Raw genomic sequence first — 26604 nt, forward strand, 5'->3', positions numbered from 1 at the left:
TAAAACCACCATGAACATAGTGGAGCTGGTGTACTTGTTACCACAGATGATGAAGCATTTGGGTATATGCCCAGGAGAAGTATAGCTGGGTATTCAGGTAGAACTATTTATGGTTTTCTGAGAAACAACCAGACAGATTTCCAGAGTTATTGTACATGTTCACAATCCCTCCAGTACTGGAAGAGTGTTTCCCTTTGCATCCTCACCAGCATGTGATGTCACTTGAGTGTTTGATCTTAGCCATTCTGTTGTGTGTAAAGTAGAATCTCAGGGTTGTTTTGATTTCCATTTCCCTGATAACTTAAGACATTGTAAACTTCTTTAAGTGATTCTTTGCCATTAGAGATTCTTCTGTTGAAAATTCTCTGTCTAGCTCTGTACCTCATTTTTTAAATTGGGTTATTTGGTTTGTTGGTGTCTAACTTCTCAAGTTCTTCATATATTTTAGATTTTAGTCCTCTGCTGGATGTTGGTAGATTTTTCCCCAATCTGTAGGCTGCCATTTTGACCCATTGACAGTGCCCTTTGCCTTTCAGAAGCTTTTCAGACAGTGTTTCAGATAAATGACGTCCCATTTATCAATTGTTGATCTTAGAGCCTGAGCCGTTGGTGTTCTGTTCAGGAAATTGTCTCTTGAACCAACATGTTCCAAGTTATTTGCTACTTCCTCTTCCATTAGATTTAGTGTTTATAGTTTTACGTTGAGGTCCTTGATCTACTTGGGCTTGAGTTTTATGCAGGGTAATGGATATGGACCTATTTCTATTCTTCTACATGCCCACATCCAGTTAGACCAGCACAATTTGTTGAATATACTTTCTTTTATTCCATTATATAATTTTGGCTTCTTTGTGAAAAGTCAAGTGTCCATAGGTATGTGGGCTTATTTCTGTGTCTTTGATTCAATTGAATGGATCAACTTGTATGTTTTTATACCAACACCATGCAGTTTTTATCACTATTGCTCTGTAGTACAGCTTGAGGTCAAGGATGGTGATAAATCCACAAATTCTTTTACTATTCAGGATTGTTTTTAGCTATTCTGGGTTTTTTATTTTCCATATGAAATTGAGAGTTGCTCTTTCAAGGTCTGCGAAAAACTGTGTTGGAATTTTGTTGAGAATTGCATTGAACTTGTAGACTGCTTTTGGTAAGATGTTTCACTATGTTAATCCTACCTATCCACAAGCACGGGAGATCTTTCTATCTTCTGATATCTTCTTCAGTTTCTTTCTTCACAGACATAAAGTTCTTGATATAAAGGTATTTCTCTTGCTTGGTTAGAGTTATACCAAGGTATTTTATATTATTTGCCACCATCGTGAAGGGGGTTGTTTCCCTAATTTCTTTCTCAGACCATTTATCAGTTGTATAAAGGAGGGTTACTGAGTTATTTTAGTTAATTTTGTATCCAGTTTATCTGTTGTAGGAGCTTTCTGGTAGAATTTTGGGGGTCACTTATATTTACTATCATATCATCTGTAAATAGTGATACTTTGACTTCTTCCTTTGCAGTTTGTATCCACTTGATCTCCTTTTGTTTTCTTATTGCTCTAACTAAAGTTTCTCAACTATAATGAATAGTTAGGAAGAGTGTGGGTAGCCTTGTCTGGTCCCCAATTTTAATGGGATTGCTTTAAGTTTCTCCCCATTTAATTTGATGCTGGCTATCGGCTTGCTGTATATTGCACCTTGTTTTCCTGACCTCTCCAAGATTTTTAACATGTAGGGGCACTGGATAGCTTAGGCTTCATTGCATCTCTTATGAGTGGTATGTCTGTGTCACACAGGCTTGGAACCCCAACAGGGAGAAAGGAATGTAGCCGAGAATCCCTGTGTTTCACCTCTGAAAGCAGTGTCTTGGAGGTGATCCAGCACCCCAGCAGTGAGGCAGAACCACAGAACCACAATACAGATCGAAGCCAAAATCATCTAGCCGTAGTACTAATGGAGGGCTATATCTTAGAGGCAACACAGCTCTTGTGAGCCCTTTATTCTATAGATGATGTGACTCCACTAAAGAGGCCAAAACACTTGCAGAAGATTACAGGGAGATCTTGTGATTTACTATAATTACTACAACAAGAGTAGAAAAATAATAAGAATTACAAACTCAGAGGGAATGAAACAGCATAGGACTCTTGAGCAAATCATACTTCAGGATGACAAAGTTTGTTACAGACTCTCTCCTCCAAGAACAGCAAAATCCCCATTCCCAAGAACAGCAAAATCCTCAAATGCTTGCCATATACATAAAATGTATAGTGCTTGCATGTACCTCAAACATCTTCTCATATTCTTTCAAACATCTCTAAACTGTTTACAATATCCAGCATGGCTATGTGTTTTGTGCAAAGAGTAGTTATATTATGCTGTTTAGGGAAAATGGCAAAAGAAACATAGGTATGTGTACATTTAAAATGTAATTGTAAAATTTCTTTCTAACTGAAGTTGGGTTGCACAATTGTTGTAGAACTCCTGTGTGTAGAGGGCCAAGTGCACAGATAAGCTATCTCGGTGCACTGTAGGTATCTTGGTGTCTTATTTATCCCTTGATTTTGCCTTTTCTAAACACAATTCAATTGCCTTATACAGTAATTTTTCTAGTTAGTTTTTATTCTGTGAAGGTTTGAATATGCTTGGCTCAGGAAGGGGCAGTATTTGGAGGTGTGGCCTTGTTGGAGTAGGTGTGTCACTGTGTGCATGACTTTTAAGACCCTACTCCTAACTGCCTGAAAGTTGGTCTTCTCATAGCAGCCTTCAGATGAAGACAGACCTCTCAGCTCCTCCTGCACATGCCTGCCTGGAGGCTGCCATGTTCTCACCTTCATGATAATGGACTGAACCTCTGAACCTGTAAGCCAGTTCCAATTAAATGTTTTTCTTATGAGAGAGTTGTCTTGGTCATGGTATTTGTTCACAGAAGTAAAACCCTAAGACACTAACTCTCCCCATGTCTTTTAAAACATGAATGTGGAATAGTTCACAAAGACAGCTTTCTTCCCATGGTAGTGACAATAGCTTGTCAAACTATTGTGTCCTATAGTAAGAGAAACCCATTGGTCATCTGTTCTATTACTTAGTTCATGGAGGGCTCATTAAGAATGCTAATTTGAAGAAATGTTATAGGACGAGATTTAGTGCCTTCATCAGGAAATGTCTGTGCAAAGCTTGCCTTCCACTTCTCAACATGAATGTCATCTATAACAGATACACATATGATTATATATGTCGTGTGTTTTTTCCCAGCAGCATATGTTCGCACACATGATCCCAGGTAACCTGTCTGGAGCCTATCATTGGTGTCAGTCAAGGGGATTAGTATCTTATTATCACTTGTTTTTACTTTTTTAAAAAAATTTTTCTTCTTTTTACCTCAGTATCATTTTTTTAAAGTTTCAAACACTGTTTACAATTTGTCAAAGTGTCTTAGATTTGCCTACTTTTGAATCTATATTATGATTAGTAGCCTCTTTGACAAATCACAAAAGCAAGTAGAACTTTATTATCATGCCATACCATAAACTTATGTTCAGCATATAATAAATGTCTAGATCTTAATTGAGGCAATCCACACATTATCTTTTGTCATCCAAACTCTGTGTCTTATATTACTTCATTTTACTAACTTCATGGAATTTTAGACATTTTAAACACTTCATGGAATTCAAGGCAAAGTGTGAACATGGCTCTGTTCCCTTGATATGAATGTGAGCTACAGACAATATCATCTGTACGACATAGGTGGGTGTGCTGGCTAGTCTTATGTCAACCTGACACAAGCTAAAGTTATCAAAGAGGAGGAAACTTCAACTGAGAAAATGTCTCCATGAGATCAGGCTGTAGCAATCCTGTAGAACACCTTCCTAGTTAGTGATCCAGGGAGAAGGTCCAGCCCATTGTGAATGGTGCCATCCCTGGGTTGATGGTCCTGGGTTCTGTAAGAAAGCAGGCTGAGCAAGCCACTTGGAGCAAGCCAGAAAGCAGCACACTTCCATGCTCTCTGCATCAGCTCCTGCTTTCAGTTTTATGCCTTGCTTGAGTTTCTGTCCTGACTTCCCTCAGGATATATAAACTAAACTTTCCTTTCCAAGTTGCTTTTGGTCATGGTGTTTCATCACAATATTAACCCTGTCTAAGATGGTGGATAACCACAAGCGTGGATGACAAACGGCTCACAGTTGAGACACTCTGCACTGGGGCAGGTGGGACTACAGCAGAACAGAAGCTAGATCCTGGCTTAGGTCTGTGTTACACACAAGTGCTGTGTGCTACACTTTGCTGGCTTACCACATGCAAATGATCCAGAGACCTATTCTCTGTCACCCACCACAGATCCACAGCTCTGAGGAAAAGCTGGGTGCCTATAACTTGGCATTGCTTTTGTTTTTATTTTACAAATTTTACACAGTTTCCAAGTGCCTAACTTGTACCTTCACTCATTTTGCTCTAAGCCCTTGCAGGGGCCATCTCAATAAGCAGTGAAGTTTGGGATTTGTTGTAAGAAAGTAGCAGTTCAAACGGGGACATGGACGCAGCACTAAAGACGCCAGATAACTAGTGTTCTTCATCTACATTTCTTTTATCAAGCAACCTGCAAATGGCTTGCAAAAAAGTGGCCGAGGTTTTATGAGTTGGGGAGGAAGCATGTGGACAGTCAGGCTCTGACTTCCTGAGTAAGCACTGGCAAAGGTTAAAACCCTCTTTAGCAATATTCATGAATCTTACCAATAATAGTATTGATCAAAAAGAGCCATGTAAAAATGTTACTTGTGTTCATTCATTTGCACAAAATTCAAAGCTGGGCAAACATTACAATGTTAGAAGTTAGAAGAAGCATAACTACGCTGATTAGAGAGTGATTGAAATGAAATGGGGGTAGGGCTCTAAAATCTGGGTGCTGTTCTGTTCTTGGGGAACATTCACTGTGGGAATGCTCCCCACTGAATTTTATGCTTAGGACTTGACTTTTCTAGACTTCTGTTCAAAGTTCAAAAGTATTGATAGATGTTAAGTGACTGGGGTTGTTATTACAGATTTATGTACATGTGACCCTGAAACCAAAATGCTAAAGTTCATAAGGAAGGTAGATATCCCTATAATATAAAGCAACTCTAATTTGTTGCCATAGTAAATTGTTGTTCTGGTACCAAACTATTTTCTTCTTTGCCCTCATAGAATTTTTTTCCCCATTGATCAGTCAGCGAGCTGGTTGGTTAGCAGTTGACCAAGGACAAGCTAAAGATCTGAGCTATGGCTTCCTCACCAGTCAGGTGGGACAATCATGCTTATTCATGGCTTGCTGGGCGAACATGATAAGAGATGCTGTGGTGCCTGTAGCATGCCTAACATGACATCTAGAACATGCACACAAAATGAACAGAACTTGGTTTCTTACCTTTTTCTTTTTTCTCTCTTATTTTTCCATTTTACTATGACTCTCTAAAAGCATCAGTGTGTGGACTGTATTGGTTGGAATGAGAACCCCATTCCATGTAATACAAATGGAGTGACAGACCCATGACTACCATATAGCAAGTACCCAGTGATGTGACATCTGTTTGTCTGCCTGCCTGCCTATTCGTATGTCTCTCCCTCCCTCCCTCCCTCCCTCCCTCCCTCCCTCCTTCCCTCCCTCCCTCCTTCCCTCCTTCCCCCCACTCATCTGTCTATGAATGAATGAAAAATTGTATCACACAATCTTCGGACTTTCTATAACAACACCATTACCTGCTAAAGGAAGAAGTGTTTTCATTCTCCCTTCAAAATTATTCTTTCTCTTCTTTTCTACCTTTCTTATTCTTTCAGATAATAGCATTTAACTTTTCTCCAGCAAGGAAAATGTTCATGGGGTTATTCCTTGGAGGCCGTAGAGACGGGACCATTGAACCTGTGGCTGTTCTTTTGGGACCCTGCCTTCCTCCCAGGAGGGCATTTACTTAACAGCAAGGCTGGGCACAGGCTCAGGGACATGCCCTCTAGTAAGTGGCTGGCTTGTCCTGAAATGTAGACCTTTCCCACTTTAGCATCATCATATGTACAGGCAATTGGGCAACTGAAGATAAAATGGGATCCAGGGGGTTGGGTAGCGCTATCTGCTTCAAAGGGGCTTGCTCAGTGCTGTGCATGGTGAAGCAGAAAAGTCAGTGCCACTTTATTGCTTCTCTACCCTGGCAGAACACTGTCATGTCCGTGGACACTTTGAAGATAAAAATGTAAAGGAGCTGGCCCTTGACAGTTTCTGTTCTTTGTTCATCTGGTTGGTCATTCAGCCGAGCAAAGTGCCCTGGAATCACAGGCTGCAGATGCGCAAGGTGACTTTGGACCCCAGTCTTATAACATGGTACCTGTGAACCCATGGCAGAGCTTTTAGCCTCTTCATATGCTCCTTTCCCCTATGCGGTAAAGTCAGAGGACAGCGGTTGTTCCCTGGCTGACGGGGAGGCAGAGGAAAGGAAAGATGGCTTACTCTGTGTCTGGTATGCAATGAGGGTCACGTGGTTTTTGTTCCTAAACCCAAACCCAATTCCTGTTTCTTCTTTCCAGAGCCCTGTCAGCATATATTTTAAAAACAAAATGACTCAGTGGCTTTCCTAAAATATTTCGTCTTTCTAGACTCAGGAAACCAGCCAAGGGAGAGTGTTTGCTAAGTGGGGGAATTAAGAAGCTCTGCCTGCTCTCTGCTGATAACTGCTGCTGAAATCAAAACACAGCAGTCTCATACCACTACCCAGAACATACTGGGAGGGCATAGCTATTTCTGGAATGAAAAATGTGGATGCCAAGGGGGTTCTATTTCTGCAGGCTGGAAGGCTGGGTAGAAAAATGAAGAGGGGTCAGCCAACATCTGATTGGGAATCAATAAGAGAAGAAGTAGGATGACATTGATCTCTCCAGGTTGGCATGGGAGTCAGTAGCAGGGCTGGGAATTCTGTCATTTATTTTATCCACTATTTATCTATCAATTATTTATTTTTCCACTTTACAGGTCCCATGAATGGTTGCAGGAATATTTATAAACTCTTCTATTTTGTGTGACCTATACTTTTCCAGAATGTGTCTAATTCTACAATCACAGAATTAAATCTTCATGGTTTTAAGATGTAAGAACGCATCAACTCCACTTTACTGATAGGGAGATAAAGTCAGAACAGCAAGAGATCTGCATGGATTGATGTTGGTACTCTTGATAAATCCTTATGCTAGCAGGAGGGGTAGAAGTAGTACGAGATCCTACAGGAGCCACAGGATCATGCTGCAGCTCAGTTCTAGCACTGTAGAGCTCTGAGTCCTTGGCTGGGTTAACTCATCAGAGCCTCAGGTTGCCAGTGAGTGGTAATAACAGTGCGCATCCTCCTGCATGGGCTCAAGGACAGAGTTCCTGCAAAGCCCTCTGCACATTACTGAACATCGTGAATGCTGACACACCTCTTACTCTGGCCATCTCTCAGAGAACTCTGATTCTTCCTAAGGATGAAGCCTTTAGGTTTTTGTTTTTGGTTTTTTAAAGATTTATTTATTTAATGTATATGAGTACACTGTCGCTGTCTTCAGACACATCAGAAGAGGGCATTGGATCCTGTTACAGATGGTTATGAGCCACCATGTGATTGCTGGGAACTGAACTCAGGACCTCTGGAAGAGCAGTCAGTGCTCTTAAACTCTGAGCCATCTCTCCGGCTCCCAAAGCCTTTAGTTTTGTTATAATAAAACTGAAGCTTGGCACAGGTCATGGAGTCATTGTCCTGATTTCTCAGGAAACAGCGTGAATAAACCCCGGAACTTCCCTGAAGCAGGCAGTGGGGAGACAAGAGAATCTTGAGAACCACAGCTTTGGAACTAAGCCTGCTGCCTTTGTCAAAAGATAGACAATGTAGCCAATGTAGGTCAGGGCACGGGGGAAACCTGCAGAGCCGCTTCCAAGGCTAGATTGATTCTTAACTGTGGCTTCTACCAGATGTGCAGATAGAGGGGAAGTGGTCTTGGTTTGATGTCAGATCTCTAGAGCCAGTGGGTGAGGCCCAGGGCAGTGGGTTATTTGAGGTAGCTGCTTCCTAGGGCTGGCTTGTCAGAGAAGCATGGCTGGGAAGCCGAGGACTAGGGGTCCGGGGTTTGATTTAGACCAATAGCATTCCAGTGAGGGAGAGAATACTTTCTGCTGACTCTTGCAATTCCTGTCCGTGTGATAAATGTCCTACTGTACAATTCCTCTGGCTTCTTCCTTGGAAAGGAGAAATGTCTGATTGGGAAAGCCCAGCCCAGCCCAGCCCAGCCCCTTTATCTCTATTGTCTTCAGAGCAGGAGCATTCAGTTAAAACCTCGGCAGGCTTTTTTCCTGACGTCGACACCTGTCAGAGCAGTTTTGCCCTGGACTGAGTGAGCATACCGGTTAAAGTCTGAGATTCAGTTTGAAAACTCCAGAAAGTGCTAAGCAGGTATGGTGGGGAGGGTGATCCTACTGTGAACAGAACAAACCACAGCACCAATCCCCCATGCATGATGTACCCGCATAGGTAATAGCAGACATCTGCTATGGTGATAACAAACTGCTCTCTGAATGTATTGGAGGCCTGATCCACAGAAAGGATCTGATGCCTGGTACTGTGAGCCTGGAAAAAAGTTAATACCTCAGCAGGTCATAGACCCTTATGAGGAATATTACGACTGGTATTTAGTTAGGTAGATGTAGCTACCTTCTACATAGCTACACAAATATCACTCTCAACCTCAAGCACAAAAGTTTCTATATGGAGTGAATGGCAGTATACTGACTGGTTTTGTGTGCCAACTTGACACAGGCTGGAGTTATCATAGAGAAAGGAGCTTCAGTTGGGGAAGCGCCTCCATGAGATCCAGCTGTGGGGCATTTTCTCAATTAGTGATCAAGTTGGGGAGGGGCCCTTGTGGGTGGTACCATCTCTGGGCTGGTATTCTTGGGTTCTATAAGAGAGCAGGCTGAACAAGCCAGGGGAAGCAAACCAATAAGAAACATCCCTCCATGGCCTCTGCATCAGCTCCTGCTTCCAGACCTGCTTGAGTTCTAGTCCTGACTTCCTTTAGTGATGAACAGCTGTGTGGAGGTGTAAGCTCAATAAATTCTTTCCTCCCCAACTTGCTTCTTGGTCATGATGTTTGTGCAGGAATAGAAACCCTGACTAAGACAGGCAGTGAATGCAAAGACTCATGGTTGCCCAAGATGCTGAGAAAAAGCTAAAGATGAGGACCTAATCGTAAACAAGTCACTTATACTAATCCCTCCATGTAACATGGAACATAATAGAAGTGGGAATAGAGAGATAGTAAAATACAGAGGATAGGGAGAAAGGCAACATAATCCCATTCTCTAGACAAGACACAACTGATGTAGTCATGATCGGCAGTGATGTTTACCTATAGCAGGTCTGTACAAGACAGGCCTTGTCAGCTATTAGTTACTGGTCGGATAGGGTTTCATGGCACCCTAGCCCTTACTGCTGAATTCTAGGTTACTGATGGACTCTGGGAACGGGGACCCACTATCTTCATTTGTGTAACCATTGATGTATACATACCAGACCACAACAGACAGTAACAATTTAAAGAACAAATGATGACATTGGTCAAACCCAGAGGGACTCAAACAAACTAAAGGACACAGATTCAGGAAGGAGATTACTAAGGAAGGGGAGAAGGTTGAACAGGGTAAGGTAAAAAGGGTAAGTCATTATCAATGAAGAATGATGCTTTTTTCGTGATTGTAAAATCTTCATATCTATGAAATATAAACTTTTATCACATGCCGTTCGGTAACTCTCAAAGTGCTGAAGGGCCTACTAACGTTTCTTTGTCAAAGAGGAAAATAACATCCCAGAGTACATTTGGGCAGATTTTAGCACATGGCACAGCTTGTCATAATTGTCCCCTTTCCTAACCCCACACCACTAAATTCCATGGAGTGATGTGACATGGGTCTGAGTGGGTTTCTGCCTTCCTGATGGACCTATGTCAGAGCTGGGAACTGTGGACTCAGAAACTTCTCAGTCTTAGAAGGATGCTGCCCACAAGCTGCTAAGCCTTCCTTCCCCTGGGACATGTCTAAGGAAGGATATATCTCTAAGCTTTACAGTCCTGGAATTCCCTGGGGAGGGGACATTGGCTATCTTTATGACATTAGGTCTCTCTGTCTCCCAAGGCATGCGTTCACTTCCCAGTCCTCTGTGATGGGAGCGGTTGAGGGACTTCTGACAGTATCACAATTCCTGTGAGTTCATGATTAAATCCCTTGTGTCATGTCTAGAAGATGGGCTTATGTTGCCTTTCTCCCGCTTTCAGAAAATTTTGAGATCTATCAACCCACAGTGGCAAACCCAGCCAGTATCAACCAAAGTCTGTTTAGTTCTTTGTGGTACTTGAGGATCAGCCATGGGTTTCCTGCAGAAATGCTATGTCTTTAAGCCTCCACATAGTAAGTGGCACAGTAAGAAGTATTTTTCTTACTCCTCTCTCCCCAGTTTCTGTCTAGGAGCTTCTAGAAGTTCTGTGAGTTTCCATGTAATCAGAGGGCAAGAACAATTTTGTTTTGACTCATGACCCAAGCTGAGAAGTCAAAGAGGACCTCTGAAGGCTCTGAACTAAAGACAATGTCTTTTTATGCTAATGAGGAGGTTACAGGTTAGGGCCTTAGGCAACCTTAGAAAAGGGTTGCACATTACAAAGATGGAGGCAAGGCTAAAGTAGGGGAACTTACAACTCCATCCCTGCCCCCTAAGCGTGCTCCTTTCCATGCAACTGTCTAAGAAACATTTATCCTTTAGCTAGGGATACAGCTCAGTGGTACAATACTTGTCTGATATGCACAAGCCCTAAATTTGGCACCCTCTTCTTTGTACCATCCAAAACCATTTATCCTTTCGTGAATATAATATAACATAATATGACATAATATAATACAACATAATGATTGCTAAGTTTTTAGTTTTGAGCAGGACACAATTTCTTTTTTCTTGTTTCTTTTCCTTTCTGCATTGGCAGTCATTCATTCATTTATTTATTTTCCTATTTATTTATTTATTTACTTACTTATTCATTATTCATCCATTCATTCATTCATTCACTTTACATCTGATTGCAGGCCCCCTTTCTTCCTCTCATCCCAGTCCCACTCTCACAAACCACTCTCCCAATACTTCTTCCTTTTCTCCTCAAGGAAGGGGAAGCCCCCATGGGTACCAACCTATTTGGCACTCAAGTTGCAGCAGAACTGAGCACATTCTCTCTCACTGAGGCCAGACAAGACAGCCCGACCAGGGAAAGGGGATAGAGTCAGAGACAGCCACTCTCCAATTGTTCGGGCACCCACTTGAAGACCAAGCTGCATATTTGCTACAAATATGTAGGGGGCCTAGGTCTGGCTGATACATATTCTTTGGTTGGTGGTTTAATCTCTGTAAGCCCTAAAGGGCACAAGTTAGTTGACCCTGTAGGTCTTCTTGTGGTGTGGCCAGGACACAATTTCTAATGTGGAATTTCTAGAAATAATATTGCCAATTTTACCTTAATTCTAAGGATCTTCTGTGTATCTAGACATTTTCAAAAATGAGCTTGGTCTAGAGAGATGGTTCAGTGGTTAAGAGCACTTGCTGCTTTCCTGTGGGACTCAGGTTTGGTTCCAAGCACTCACATGGTGGTTAACAATAGTCTGTAAGTCCAGTTCCAGGAGATCTCCTGTCTTCTTCTGGCCTTCTTGGGTACTGCTCACACATGGTTTATAGGCATACATGCAAGTGAATATCCATTAACATAAAATAAGTATTTATTATATGTGTTAATTGGCTTGACTTTGTGTGTGTGTGTGTGTGTGTGCCTGTGTGTGTCTGTGTGTGTCTGTGTGTGTGCGTGCATGCACATTGTATGTTATGTGCATGCTGGGAATTTTATCTAGGACCTTATGAATGCTAAGCACACACTTCCCCAAATCAACCCTTTTTTTTTAAACAACCCTTGCAAATTATCTAGCAAACTAATTACTGGATCCAATGCATGATGTGAGGGAGGTGCTCTGCACAGGGAGCCAATGTCATTTTGATGCTGCTGATGTTTTCAGGCTTGTGTCTGTGTGACATCTCAGAACTAAGAAATATTCTTTGCTTAGTGGATCTGGAAAGACAGCATGGTACATGTACCAAGACTAGAAAGTCCGAGGGCGTGAGCTTGCCTTCTTGTCAGTATGACTATTTTCTAAACTACCTTTAGGCTGAATTATGTTATGTAGTATTCCCTAATTCCGGGATGCATAGCTAGTGAATATGCATTCATGGGCATGCCAACATAGCTGATATACTTGACAGTATGCAAGCCCTGACACTGACTACATGTGCTGCTACAAAGATTAATTTTTTAATCCTGAAATAGGATTCCATTGCTTTTCTCCCAATCTTTCCTCTCTCTAGCCCCTTCCAACTACCTTTTGTCATACCCCTTCCATGTGTATTCTCAAGTGCATAGTCTATTTTTCTTTGTTTATTATCATTACCTACATGCATATGTATGTATACACACACACACACACACACACACACACACACACAACTTGCTGAGTTGTTTGTGTGTAATTTCATGACTGACCAATCTGCATTGGACAACCAATAAAGAGGCTTATTCTTGGGAGCCGCTGATATGCTAATTCTCCTTCTCCTAGCAATCATTAATTGCCTGTAGTTTTTGTCTAGGTGTAGGTTTTGTCTAGGTGTAGGGCCTGAGAGACTTCCTTCTTTCCCATTTACATGCAGATTGTGAGCGCTATTGTTCCAGTCTTGTTTATGCAGCCATTTCTAGGAGAGATTGATTCCCAGCAGACATCCTGGTTTTCTGGCTATTATAGTCTTTCTGCCCCTTCTTATATGATGTTGCTTGAGTCATAGATACCGAAGCTATGATACAGATGTGTCTGTTGGGTCTGGGCTCCTCATGGTTTGTTGATCTATGTGTTGTGGTCAGTTGTGATTTTCTGTGAGGGTGTCCAGTTGCTAAAAAGAGATTTGCTATAAAGAAATCTAATTGTAAGACAAGAAGAACAGGGCAGGATAGAAGCAATCCAAATTTGATGCATTTAAGCTCTTGTGGTTCGTGATAAATAGCTCTAATTCCACTGGGTTTTCAGTCGAAAGGCCCACGGCAGTCTCCTAGGGAGGGAGATGATCATCCTTTGCTCTGGAGTGTCCTTTCCCTGGGAATTCTGCTATGTTTCTAAAATAATCCTCCCACCGAGTACTCAGTAAGCCTTTCAAATGCTCTCCCAGCAGTCAGAACATTTTTGGGAAGTCATTCCAGTATGAATCAACTCTGATGGCTAGTTTCCTGAGGTCTGTCATTTGACTCTCACTGACATAGAGAGCTTCAGGGGGGGAGTTTCCTTTGAGTCTTTGCTGGGATTATGAGAGGTCTTTTCACACATGGTAGCCCGAATCAGAGCAAAATAAAAGGCTGGCATCTCTGCATCCTCTAATCTCAAACATGAACATCAGTCTTACCACTGATGTAATGGAAATCCCCTTGTCCACATAAAGCACACTTGCATGTGCACATGTCAGTAAGAGCCAGAAGGGGCTTGGAGAGGGCATTGCCCCTAGTTCTGAGAGTCAATGTGGCTTCCACTTCTCTTGCAGGCCTTGTGAGCCAGGGCTGTAGTCTGATTTCAGTGTGAAGAATAGCGTGCTGGTTAGTTTGTGACAAGTTAACAAAACCAAGAGACACCTTGGAAGAAGACACTTGAATGGACAAATGTCCTCCATTAGGTTGACCTATGGGTATGTCATTGAGATCTTTTTGCTAACTGATGAAAGAGATCCAGTCTGCTGTGGAGTGGTGACATTCTTGAATAGGTGGGCTCCATCTGTAAAAAAGGAAACTGAGTAAGTTAGTGGGGGCAAGCCCGCAACCAGCAGTCCTCCATGTTTTCTGCTTCAGTTTCTGTCCTGAGCTGAGTTTCTGCCTTGGCTTCCGTTGACGATGAAGTGTGAGGTGAAATGAAACCTTTCCTTCCCAAGTTAGTTTTGGTTATGGCATTTATTACAGCAACAGAAAACAAAGTAGAAAAAATGGAAAGAGGTGATAGCATCCTAGAGGTTGAGGAGGGGAACAGGCTGCGTAGGGTCAGCAGACCTGGTCACATTGCTGACTTCGAAGGTCTGGAATAAAAAGTGGTAGCTGGTCCTGCTCCAGGAAGTAGAATCATGTCACCCCTGATGCCATGGAAGAATCTCAAAGGGAAGAGAAGAGAAAAGGGCCAGACCAACTTATGCAGCACATTTGACTGAGTACAGTGACTGTGTCTGCTAGCAGGGCACCAACAAAGCATCCTTTAGGCAGGCTTCAGTTTTATCCCATAAAGAAGCTAGCAGACAGGGTTAGAGTTTTGATAGCAAGAAGGGGAAAGAGGACATAGGGTCTTGAGTTCACTGGAGCCAATTCATGTAGTGCAGTGGGAGGGATGAGACTAGGAGGGAAGCCACATTGTGATGGCTTGTATATGCTTGACCCAGGGAGTGGCACTGTTTGAAGGTATGGGCTTGTTGGAGTAGATGTGACCTTGTTGAAAGAGTGTGTCACTGTGGGAATGTGGCACCCTTGTCCTAGCTTCCTGGAAGTCATTATTCTGCTAATAGTCTTCAGATGAAGATATAGAACGCTCAGCTCCTTCTGTACCATACCTGCCTGGATGCTGCCATGCTTCCTGTCTCGATGACTATGGATTGAACCTCCGAACCTGTAAGCCAGCTCCAATTAAATGTTGTACTTTATAAGATTTTCCTTGGTCATGTTGTCTGTTCACAGCAGTAAAACCCTAACTAAGACACACATCAAAGCAAGTCTTACTGAAGAAGGCCCAGGCCTGGAGCTGCGTAGATATTAGTTTTCTATATGGCCACTGATATTCTCAATTTTTAGCATTTGTTTCCATGTTATTCATCCTATTTCTTCTAAACAGTTCTCAACAGCCTATAATCCTAGAACTTCTGGGAAACGAGTTGCCCAAGTAGCAAATCATAGGTAAGCAGCAAAAAAAGGAGGGGCTTGGTGGGCTGCAAAGATGCCCTGTGATCCTGTTAACTTTGCACCACTGTGACTGCTGTGATCATAAAAAGATAAAGTGTATAAGAATATGTTCTATGGGGTGTGGTGAGGTGTGGAGGAAAGGGATGTCTCAGTGGGCTCATGCCAAGGCATCCCTTCCCCCTGAGGAACAGCTTCACAATGGTATAGCATAGAATAGAGTTTATTTAGGGTATGGGGAGGGGAGTTAAGAGAGTAGTGGAGGCAAAGAAAGGCAGAGAGAAGGAGAGAGTAGAGAAGTAGAGGCCAGCCATGACCACGTAGGGGGAGGGGGAAGGAAAGGGGGAAGGGAAGAGCACAAGGCAAGAGTAAGGAAGTAAGAGAATAAAAGAAAGAGGAGGGGAAAGCAGCCCTTTTTATAGAGGGCCAGGCCTATCTGGCTGTTGCCAGGTAACTGTGGAGAGGAACATACTTGCTGTTGCCAGGTAATTGTGGAGTCCAGACAGAACACCATCAGTGACCAAATACAGAGAAAAACAATTTCAGAGAGGAAGTATGAACCATGGCTATGGTTTCTGAAGTTCGAGTCCATGATCACTAGGTTTCATTGCTTCTGAGCCTGAGGTAAGATTAACACCTTCATGATATAAGCACCACTTGGTAGTGCTCCCAGTTGGGAAACAAGTCTTCAACACATGAGGTTTTGTGGGTTCTCTCCACAGCCAAACCATGAGGTTCTGCTATCTCTTGATTCAAGCAACACTCCAGTTGCTTCATACTCAGACTGCCTGCCTGGCTCTCTAGAAATACTGTGAGAGATTCGATCATAGATCCATTTACTGTTTAAATTAGCACTCATCAATTCAGTTGTTTGTAACCAAGACCCTGACTCATGCAGAGCCAAGAAAATCACCAACATCCAGAATTGTGTGCTTGTTTTCATTGAAGATCCAGCTTTCCAACATGGGTAGAGCAGGCTAGTAAAACAAAAGGGAGGATGAAAAGAATAAAGATCATGACTCTCAGCCTTAGTGGTTTTGGTCTGGATTATTCTTTGCTAGCTATGTATTTAAATCCATTTCTGGACATCCAACTTTTACACCCATCTGGATCCTTCACATCTTTCTTCATGGTCTAGCTGGGAGAGTCTTCCTGATTTACCTGTTTATACAATTTAACACATCCAGTGCTCTAGCTTGTCTGATCACCCTGCCTGTGCTACAATCAAGTTTTAGGCTTCCACCATGATCCACCTGCTTGCACCCACAAGCCACAGGCCCCTCCTATGCTATATCAAACTTCTTCACTCAGTCAGATGTATTTCTATACTCCAGGTTTGGACCAGGAGTATATTCTGGATACCAGCCCAGTCCTCTCTGTTCACTTAACCTCATTCCATTTTTGTTATTTCCAATCTCTGGACCTACCTTTTCCATATTCTCTCTTCTACCCCAATCGGTCCTATCCATGTATATGGTTATGTTCACGATATTAATTCTACCAACCCATGAGAATAGGAGGTCTTTCAATTTACTAGCATCTTTTTCTATCTCTGTTTTGTATGATCTTGTGGAAGATCTAGTCTTTGGATTGACTTTGGGATTCTTCTCCCACATCTATGCCTGTAATTTGAAGGTGTAGTCATTTCATGGTCCTATCTGGTTCATATGTTCAGATTTCATTGTAAAACTGCAAACAATGGAGCTGGATAAATGATTCAGTGGTTAAAAGCAATGGCTGTTCTTCTAGAGGAAGCTGGTTCAATTCCTAGCACCCACTTGACTGTTCACAAACATCTTTAACTTAGCCTTCAAAGGAACAAGTCATACACATGGGGCACAGACATGCATGCAGCTAAAGTATCCATACACAAAATAAAATATTTTTAAAAATACAAACAATATAAAAAACCAAGCCATTAGCACCTCTTCAAAACCTTCCACATGTGTAGAAATGTTTCCCAGTGAGGATTAACTAGATGAACCCCAGGAGACAGAATTTAAAAGAACAACCAAAGAATTCAAGTAGAGCAATGAAGACACAGAGAAACATCTAATGAAGGTAAGGATAATAAATCTGAATGATGCCAAAGAAAGCACAAATAGAAGCCTGATAGAAATGATGAAGAAAATATAGGACTTGAGAACAGAATTCAGTAATGATACAGGAACACTGAAGAGGTCACTAGCTGAAAGGAAGTTGGAACTGAAACACACAGCAGCTTAAGTAGAAAACCCAAAGGTGTCACGTCCACCCTCGCCAGCAAGGAATGACGCAACACAGGAAGATCTTCTTCAAGCAGTTTATTCCCAGGGGGATTAAAAACACACAGACACAGGTCATTCTGCAAGGAGAATGCCCCCCCCCCCTTACTGAGAGACCAGCAATATATATACTAGAGGCCAGGGAAGGAACAGGAGAAAACAATTATAGTCATAGGTCAGGCACCTGGGAAGTCCGTACCACACCGGGCAGGAAGGTAGGAATCAAGCTAAGCCACGGGATGTTTTGCTCTCAAGAAACCTGTGCAAACAGCTCAGCTGGGGACGTTGAGCCAAGCTCTCTGGCTCCCAACACAAAGGAACACCTTAAAGTAGATTGATCAACCAGGAGACAGAGTATCAGGACTCAAGGATAAAGAAGAACTAGGATCTATATCAAATAACAAGAAATATAAAAATTAAAAACAACAAAAACTCAGAAAGGGAGCATGCAGGAAACATAGGACATGGAAATGAGTAAGCCTTCAAATTTTAGGCATAAATATGAAAGAAGAATCCCAAGTCAATGGAAAAGACTAGATCTTTAACAAGATCATAGAAGACAGAGATAGAAAAAGATGTTCGAAAATGGAAAGACATCCTATGCTCATGTATTGTAGAATTAATATCATGAACATGATCATTCTGCCTAAAGATAGTTACAAATGTAAAGTCCCACTTCATTTTTTTTTTTACAAAAAATGAAAAACATTAGCTTAAAAGTCATTTGGACCCAAAATAGACCTCAGAGAGTGCAAACAACACTGAGCAAAATGAACAGTGCAAGAGAGACTACCATCCCAGATCTCAAGCTGTATCACAGAGACATGGCAATAAAAACAATATGCCACTAGCAAAAAACAAATCAGACATGCAGACCAATAGAACAAAATCAAAGACCCAAATATGAACTCATATAACTCCAACCTCTTAATAGTTGACAGAGATGCAATAAAACATAAACTGGAGAGAATACGTCATCATTGACAAATGATACTGGAAATATTGGATATCTACATATAGAAGAATGAAATTAGGCCCATATCTATCACCTTGCACAAAAACTAACTCCAAATAGACCAAAAACCTAAATGAGAAACCAGAAACACTGAAACTGTTGGAAGAAAACATAGACAGTGAAGAATTTTCACTGAAGGACTCCATTGGCCCAAGAACTAAGAGCAACAGTTGATAAGCAAGATTCATAAAATTAGAAAGCTTCAGCACAGCTAAAGAAACAATCAGGTGAAGAGGAGGGCCACAGAATGGGAGAGCATCTTTGCCAGCTACACACGTGACAGAGTAATAATATCTAGAATACACAAATAACTCAAAAATTCCAAATGACCCCTTCTCAAAAGAAAAAAATGGCTAAGAAATATCTTTTAAAATGCTCATCATTTCTAGCAATTAGAAAAATTGCAAATCAAGACAACTTTGGGATTTCATCTCATCCTAGTCAGAATGGCAAAATCAATAAAAATACAATTGACAAGAAACACTGGGTGCAGACAAGGGGGGGGAGAGGAACCCTCTTTTACTGTTGATGGAATTTCAAACTGATACACTCCGTAAATCAGTGTGGGGAATTCTAAAAAGCTAAAACTTAACCTACCATATAACCTAGCTATACCACTTCTTGGCATCTGCCCACGGGACCTTGACAGATACTTGCTCAGCCATATATTGTGAGCAGTTGCTCTATTCACAAGAGACAGGAAATGCAAACTACCTAAATGTCCTTCCACAGATGGATGAAAAATGAAAATATGGTACATATACACAATGGAGTACTATTCATCTGTAAAGAAAAATAGAATAAATAACTTTGTAAGTAACTTGATGGAACTAGCAAAAATCATATTGAGTGAGGTAGTCCAGATCTAGAAAGACAAACATAACATTTTCTCTCCTAAAAGATGCTTCTAGATACAAATTTTCAAGTGTGAGTACATGGTCTGGAATAACTGCAGAACCAGAAACGTAAAAGGAGACCATAGGGAAAATAGAGAGGGCACATAGATAGGGTACAAATAATCTGAAGGAAGCAGGTGTGGGGGTGACAGAGGAGGCCTCTATTTGGGCAGGAGGGAAGGAGACAAATGAAGAAGGAAAGAGGAGGGTAAAACCCCCACAACTACTTCTGACAACATAAGTCATAAGGAATTATACTATTAACTGCCTACATATGAATTCCAATACTACACAAGAATCAGTACATAAATATACATAGATAGTTTAACTTTCCCTTCTGGACTGACATTTCTCCTTTCAAGCGCTAAAGATCATCTAAGATAAACCCCAACACCAGACATTAGAAGCCCTCTTTTGAGTTATTGGTTAGTGTTGTCTAGTTGACTCCCAAAGCATTATAGACTATTGCATTGACCTTGGTTGGCCCCCCAGATGTGGAGAGTATTTACTTCTTAAAACATCAAGAAAACATCATGCACTTTACACATAGGATCCAAGACACTGAGCTGGAACTGACCTAAAAGCCCCCTCCCCGAGGACTAGCCTTCATGGTTCCTGAAGATGTCATTCAAACTTCCAAAGGAGGCAAGCAAGCAAAATTCCTAGCCCATTAGGATACCTACGAACCACACCAATGTCAGGATAACCCTAAAGGTACAGTAATGGCGCACATCTTGATGCTAATTAACAAGTCTTTGATTGGCCTCAAGACCATCTGAACAAGAGGAAACTGAATCCTGGTCCTGGCAACCTAGCCAACTCCCCAGGCCTAGTGAAGTCATGGATCTTGGAGGAGAACCTACAACTGCCACTTCACTAAACCAGCATAATCTATAATTATATTCTAAATATTTGTCTATATACTTAAAATGTAGTCCTCATTCCTAATCAAGAAATCTTCTCTTAGTAACAGACAGAGGCCATTATAGAAAACTAAAGCAAAATATAGAGTTGTGGAGCCTCATCCTAAAGGAAATGTCCATCTGTCCCGAAGGCTCAGAGATCACTAGGGAAGAGGAGTCAGAAAGACGGTAAGAGCCAAAGGAACAGGAAGTCTTCTGTAAGACTCTGTCTCCTAGGAATATCAGAAGCTACACTCATAAAGTCTCACCAACATGACTACCCAAATGTGAGCTGAACAGGGACAAAAACAGACATGTCAGACTTGGGTGGAGAGACCCAAGATCCACCAACACTACACACACAAAAAAAAACTACAGGCAACTAAAGGACTGCTGAAAACTGGGGGATTGTTTTCCCTAGAGAAGAGCCTACCCATTGGTTATCCATTACCAAATAGCCTTGATAGGCAAGTATAAGTAACTTTATACAGAGTAAGCAGGTTGTATCTCTGTATTTAGGAATGCTTGTGTGTGTGTGTGTGTGGGTGTGTGTGTGTGTTACAAGGGAACAGGAGGAGTGTGTATGGGAAGGCTTGGAGTGAAGAAAAGGACAGGGCAATTATAATCTCAAAAACCAACATTTAAAAAATGTTTTTGGTTTCTCTCCATAAAAGGCCAATGATGCCTATCATCCTGGTTAAAAAAAATGCTTATGAACATTGAAAAATGCAGACTAGGAGGAATTGGCTAAAAAACAACTTAGCCCTAACAGACGCTGTGAGAAGGAAGGGAGAGAGTTATCAGCAGCACATTGTTGCACTGGAGTGTGTTTGTAGGTTATAAATATACAAATTTATAAATATACAAATTATGCAAATGAAATGAGTAGATAGGTAGATATAAAGACAATGTCTACATAGTCATTGCACAGTTCCTAGTGAGAACGTCTGTAGAGCAGACACCTGGGCTGGTAGACAGATTATGGTCCTACTGTCTCTTCCAGAGTTCTGTTTGGCATTAAATGCAATGAGAACTTACATATTTAGAACCTTCTCATGTCACTTCCTTGATTTATTGTCTGCAAAATGGTAGCTGAAAAGGCAGAGTTTCAGCATCTGGCAGCTCTCGAACAGATTTACCTTAGCAACGCACCTATCTGGATTCTCTCTGGGAACATTGTGATTTGTAGATCTTAAGTGAAGGGAAAAGCGGTTTGGAGGTAACATCTGCCTTTTAAGTGTGAGCACTCAACTCATGCTACATCTTTGGAAAACTCAGTTATCTATAGGAAATGTACCAGGCTACTGCTTTGGAGTTATATATTTCCTTCCTAGATTTTATTTTACATAGATAAAAGGCCTCTTCCCAGGGAGATTTATTGGTTTGCGTGGGCCGTCCCTTGTTTATCACCCCACTTTATGGAACTGGAGCTCACTGTGGACTAGCTGTCTGCAGCCAGGTCTTCTGTGGGAAGTTTGGCTCTTGCTCTGTTCTGCTCCAGCATCTTGCTTTTTATTGGCTTGAAATAAACAGCAGTTTTCACAAACCAAACCACCATTTTTTTTTTTTTGTTTTTTAACCCCAGAATGTCAGGAATTCTTTTTCTTATGGTTACCTCATTTCTGTTGTGTTACCTAAAGATGGTTGTTGTTGGTTTTTTTTTCTTTTTTTAGATTTATTTATTATTATCTGTAAGTACACTGTAGCTGTTTTCAGACACACCAGAAGAGAGCGTCAGATCTCATTACAGATGGTTGTGAGCCACCATATGGTTGCTGGGATTTGAAGTCAGGACCTTTCGGAGAGCAGTTGCTGCTCTTAACCACTGAGCCATCTCTTCAGCCCCAAGATGGTTGTTCTTGAGGAGACCACACACAGCATGGGGAAGCCAGAGGCTGATGTGAGTACATGGAGCATTGTACTGACTGGTTTTGTGTGTCAACTTGACACAGGCTGGAGTTATCACAGAGAAAGGAGTTTCAATTGGGGAAGTGCCTCCATGAGATCCAGCTGTGGGGCGTTTTCTCAATTGGTGATCAAGTGGGGAGGGCCCCTGTGGGTGGTTCCACCTTTGGGCTGGTGCTCTTGGGTTCTATAAGAGAGCAGGCTGAGCAAACCAGGGGAAGCAAACCAGTAAGAAACATCCCTCCATGGCCTCTACATCAGCTCCTGCTTCCTGACCTGCTTGAGTTCCAGTCCTGACTTCCTTTAGTGATGAACTGCAACATGGAAGTGTAAGCTCAATAAACCCTTTCCTCCCCAACTTGCTTCTTGGTCATGATGTTTGTGCAGGAATAGAAACCCTGACTAAGACAGAACATGTTGGGCACAATTGTGTGTGTCTGCTTGTGTCCATGAGAACACAGCAGAGCTCAGTTGCCAGATGACTTGCTGGTCTTCGTCCCCAGTTGAAGTGGAACCAGGGGAAACCTCGCCTTTTGTTTCAACTCTCTTGCTATCCAAGTATCCTTTCTACCTCATGTCTTTGGATGGATGCCCAGTGGTAGGTTTATGAGATTAAGTGATGGTTCATTATTGTGTTTTCAGAAGACTCAGTACTGTTATCCAAAAAGGAAGAACTTAGTTACACTCTTATCCGCAGTGTAACAGGCCATTTTTCTTTATAATCTTACCAAGACTTGTTATGATGTCTTTTCTTTTTTTATGGACTGATTTTTATTTTATGCTTTGCCTGTATGTAGGTATGTACATGCCTGGTGGCCTAGGAAGTCATGAATGGGCTTCAGATCCTGAGAAACTGGAGTTAATGATGGTTGTGAGCCACCACATGGTGGTGGAAATCGAACCCAAGTCCTCAGAAAGAATAACATGTGCTCTCAACCACTGAACCATCTCCACAGCTCCATAGTGTCTTCTTGATAAAAAGTCATTCTAACAGATGTGAGGCAATGCTTTATGCTTTAACTTGCATTTGGATTATTAATCATTTTGAGAGGTGTTCATGTCCTTTCCGCCATTTCTGTGTGGTCCCTGCTAGTTTTGGGTTTGTGGCTTGTGCTCTTGGTGTCAAGTCCTCTGCATACCTTTATGATGGCCTAAGTCAACATGCTTTCTTTTCCTTTTTTTCTTTTTTCTTTTGGTTTTCTTGAGACAGGGTTTCTCTGTGTAGCCCTGGCTGTCCTGGAACTCACTCTGTAGACCAGGCTGGCCTCGAACTCAGAAATCCACCTGCCTCTGCCTCCCAAGTTCTAGGATTAAAGGCGTGCACCACCACTGCCCAGCGTCAACATGCTTTCTTCTGCAAAGCTTCCTGGAGCATGACAATTTTTAAGCCTCAGGTTGAAGTCTTCCACCCATTTTGAGCTGACTACAGTAGATGGGACAAAATGAAGATCGACTTTCTTTCTTGTGCATGTAGGTAGCTCATTTCACCAGAATCAGTTGTCAGGGAAAATATGCACCTTCTTGGCTGCTAACTGCAGACACAAGGATTCATTTCTGGGCAACCAATAAGTCAGATTTATGCTAGTGCCACATTGTGTTGGTTATTATAGCTCTATAGTATGTTTTGAGAGCAGGTAGCGGAATACTTCAATACTTCAAATTATATTCTTTTTTGTTTGTAATTGCTTTGCTGACTTTTGTTCTACCTTGTATGCATGGGAGCCATAGGATTGTTTTTGATTTCTGTGAAAACATTTGTTGGAATTGTGATGGGAATTGTATTGGCTCTATAAAGGAATTTTATTGGTATAAACCTGATAGCAACAGTAAGTTTTCTATTTGATGAATTCAAGGCCTCTTTTCATTTATGTGTATCTTCTAGTATACATCATTACGATGTTTCTAATCAATGTTTCTGGATTTTTTTTTGGATGAGATTAAGACATAAATCAATGGGTCCTGAGTAATGATTGCCCTGTGAGGTAGGTGAACCTCATTCAATCAGATGATAGCCTGAAGGAAACCAAAGGATGGCCTTTGCCAAGGAGGAGGAAATACCACAGCCAACAGTCTTATGATCTGAACTGTATGTCAGCTCTTCTTTATTCTCTGACTTGTCCACCTACCCCATAGATTGTACTTATCAACATTTGTAGTCACATGAGAAAATCACACACACACACACACACACACACACACACACACACACACACACACACACTTCTGTCATCTACCTGTGTATCTGTCATCTATTATCTCTGGTCTATCATGCATCCATCTATCTATCACCTATCTGTACTGTCTCTATTCTATCTATACATCTGTCTGTCTGTTCCTCTGTCTGTATTAGTGTGTTTCATCTGCTTGTCTTCTGTCTACCTATCCTATTGGTTCCACTGTTTCCCTGGAGAGTCCTGGAGACTTCTATAACAACACTTGTCCATCTTAAATACAGGTGAGTCCAGGCTAGTCACACATTTTTTTAGGGGTGGGTACAGAAAATGCAGGGGTTGTTGAGTGCTTACTTGGTGGTGGGGAATATGTCATCCCCAGAGGGATGCAGAGTTGAACACAATCCACATGCTTCAGGAGGCTGACACACATATAGAAACCCTCCTCTGAAGCTTGGCAGCATCACCCAGCTCTAAATTCCAGCGTCACAATGAAGTCCTTGGACTCTACAACCAGGCTCATGTGGGTTTGGGTCCCTCTGTCACTGGAATTTTACTGAGCTTTTGTTTCCTCCTCTGCCTAAAATGGGTCAATAATCATCAACTTCATAACAAGGTTGATCAAAATATCAAAAGAACCAATGCATGTGAAATACCCAGCAAGCAGCGTATACTTAAAAGGTACTGCCCAAATACCTTCTTACAGACTTATGAATCACTTCAGCAAATTAATTCACCTCTGAACGATTGTTTGTCCATTTAGAAAATGGCCACAATAATAATTAGTGGATTTCTATCAGGTATTTTGCTAATGGCCTGTGAAGGGTTTGTTCTTGGGCTTCGGCACCAATGAAAGGGGCATAAAAAGAGAGAGAGGGGTTTAGGGAGTGTGGCATGGCTGTGTGGGGGAGGGGGCTGCCTAGATGGGCTCATGCCCAGACACCTCTTTCCCCTGAGGGACCACACGCACACAGACATGGTATAAAATAGAGTTTATTCCGGGCAGAGGATGGGAGTTAGTGGTATAGTGGAGGTAGAGAAAGGCAGAGAGAGAGAGAGAGAGAGAGAGAGAGAGAGAGAGAGAGAGAGAGAGAGAGAGAGAGAGAGAAAGAGAGAATGAGAACAGAGAGTAGATAAGTGGGGGCCGGCCATGACCACGAGAGCGCAATGAGAGAGCGAGAGAGGAGGGGCAAGTAGCCCCTTTTATAGTGGGCCAGGTCTATGGGGCGGGGCATACCTGGCTGCTGCCAGGTAAGTGTGGGGCAGAGCTTAGACAGAATACCAACAGCCTGTATTAAGTATCACAGCAACAGAACATATTGTCCAAAAACATTCATCCTTGGCTATATCTTTTGATGTTCTCTATCCATTGAAAGTGGTATCTGGTACCACTGGTATCTAGATAGCATACACAACACTAAAGACGGACTTCCAACTTCACGATCGCTCTTGTAATGCCCTCTTCTTGTTTGTTGCCAGTCATGTGGGCCACTGATATGATCTGGGCTCTTTCTCTCTCTGTGTCTCTCTCTGTGTGTCTCTCTCATTTATCATCTCTTCTGTAGCTTGGGCTGTGTGGGAATCATTCTCCAGCTGAAGGACAGAAGATCAGTGATGTTCTTGTCCTCAGAGAACTTATTATTTTTCAGAAAATGACAGAATGACCTTTGAACGCAGAGTGGTGGTATTTGGAGTACAAACACTTTGGAGGCCAAGCCTTGGGGCCTTGGGCCACTGCTGCTCCCCAGGAGCTTGCTTTAAGTTCCCTGAGCTATCATTTAAGGCCAGAAAAGCATGGCAGGGCAGGTAATGGGATTATCTGATTCACAACAGTCTTCTCAGCCAGAGTAAGTGAGTTAGCTTCCTAGGGGCAGAACTGCATCTCCTCTGCAGAGATAATGACTCCACACAGCAGAGAAGAGTCAACTTAGCGAAACCTGAATGCTCTAGCCAGACTGCTGCAAGCTCCCAATCAGTTAGCCACCGGAAGGCTTCGAGAAAGTCCAACTTGTGAGACCATTGCACTGCTGTTGAAAGTCTTATTTTCGTTTAGTAACTTGGCTTTAGCATAAACTTATTACCTAGTTCATGAGAAGAAAATAAGAATAGCTCATATATCTGTTAGTAGAAGCCTCCCTCCCCTACCAAAGAGTTTGGCATTATGCAGGTTCTCCTGAACTGATACTCCCCGACTAAGGAACCCCTTTATGTTAGAATTACTGCGTAGCGTCTGTGTGTGAGGCACCATCCCTGCTCCTGTGGTTGCTCTCTGCAATTTCCTCAGATTAAAGCAGGGAAGGGAACAAACCTTTTTTTGAGGACTGACCAGCTTACCACCTACAAGTGTGCTTGACTTATTTTGATGGTTTTGACAACTTAATGAGGCCATAACTACTACCAGAGCCACCTTCCAGATTAGGA

This window comes from Apodemus sylvaticus, chromosome 7 (genome assembly GCF_947179515.1).
Source record: "Apodemus sylvaticus chromosome 7, mApoSyl1.1, whole genome shotgun sequence".
Taxonomy (NCBI): domain Eukaryota; kingdom Metazoa; phylum Chordata; class Mammalia; order Rodentia; family Muridae; genus Apodemus; species Apodemus sylvaticus.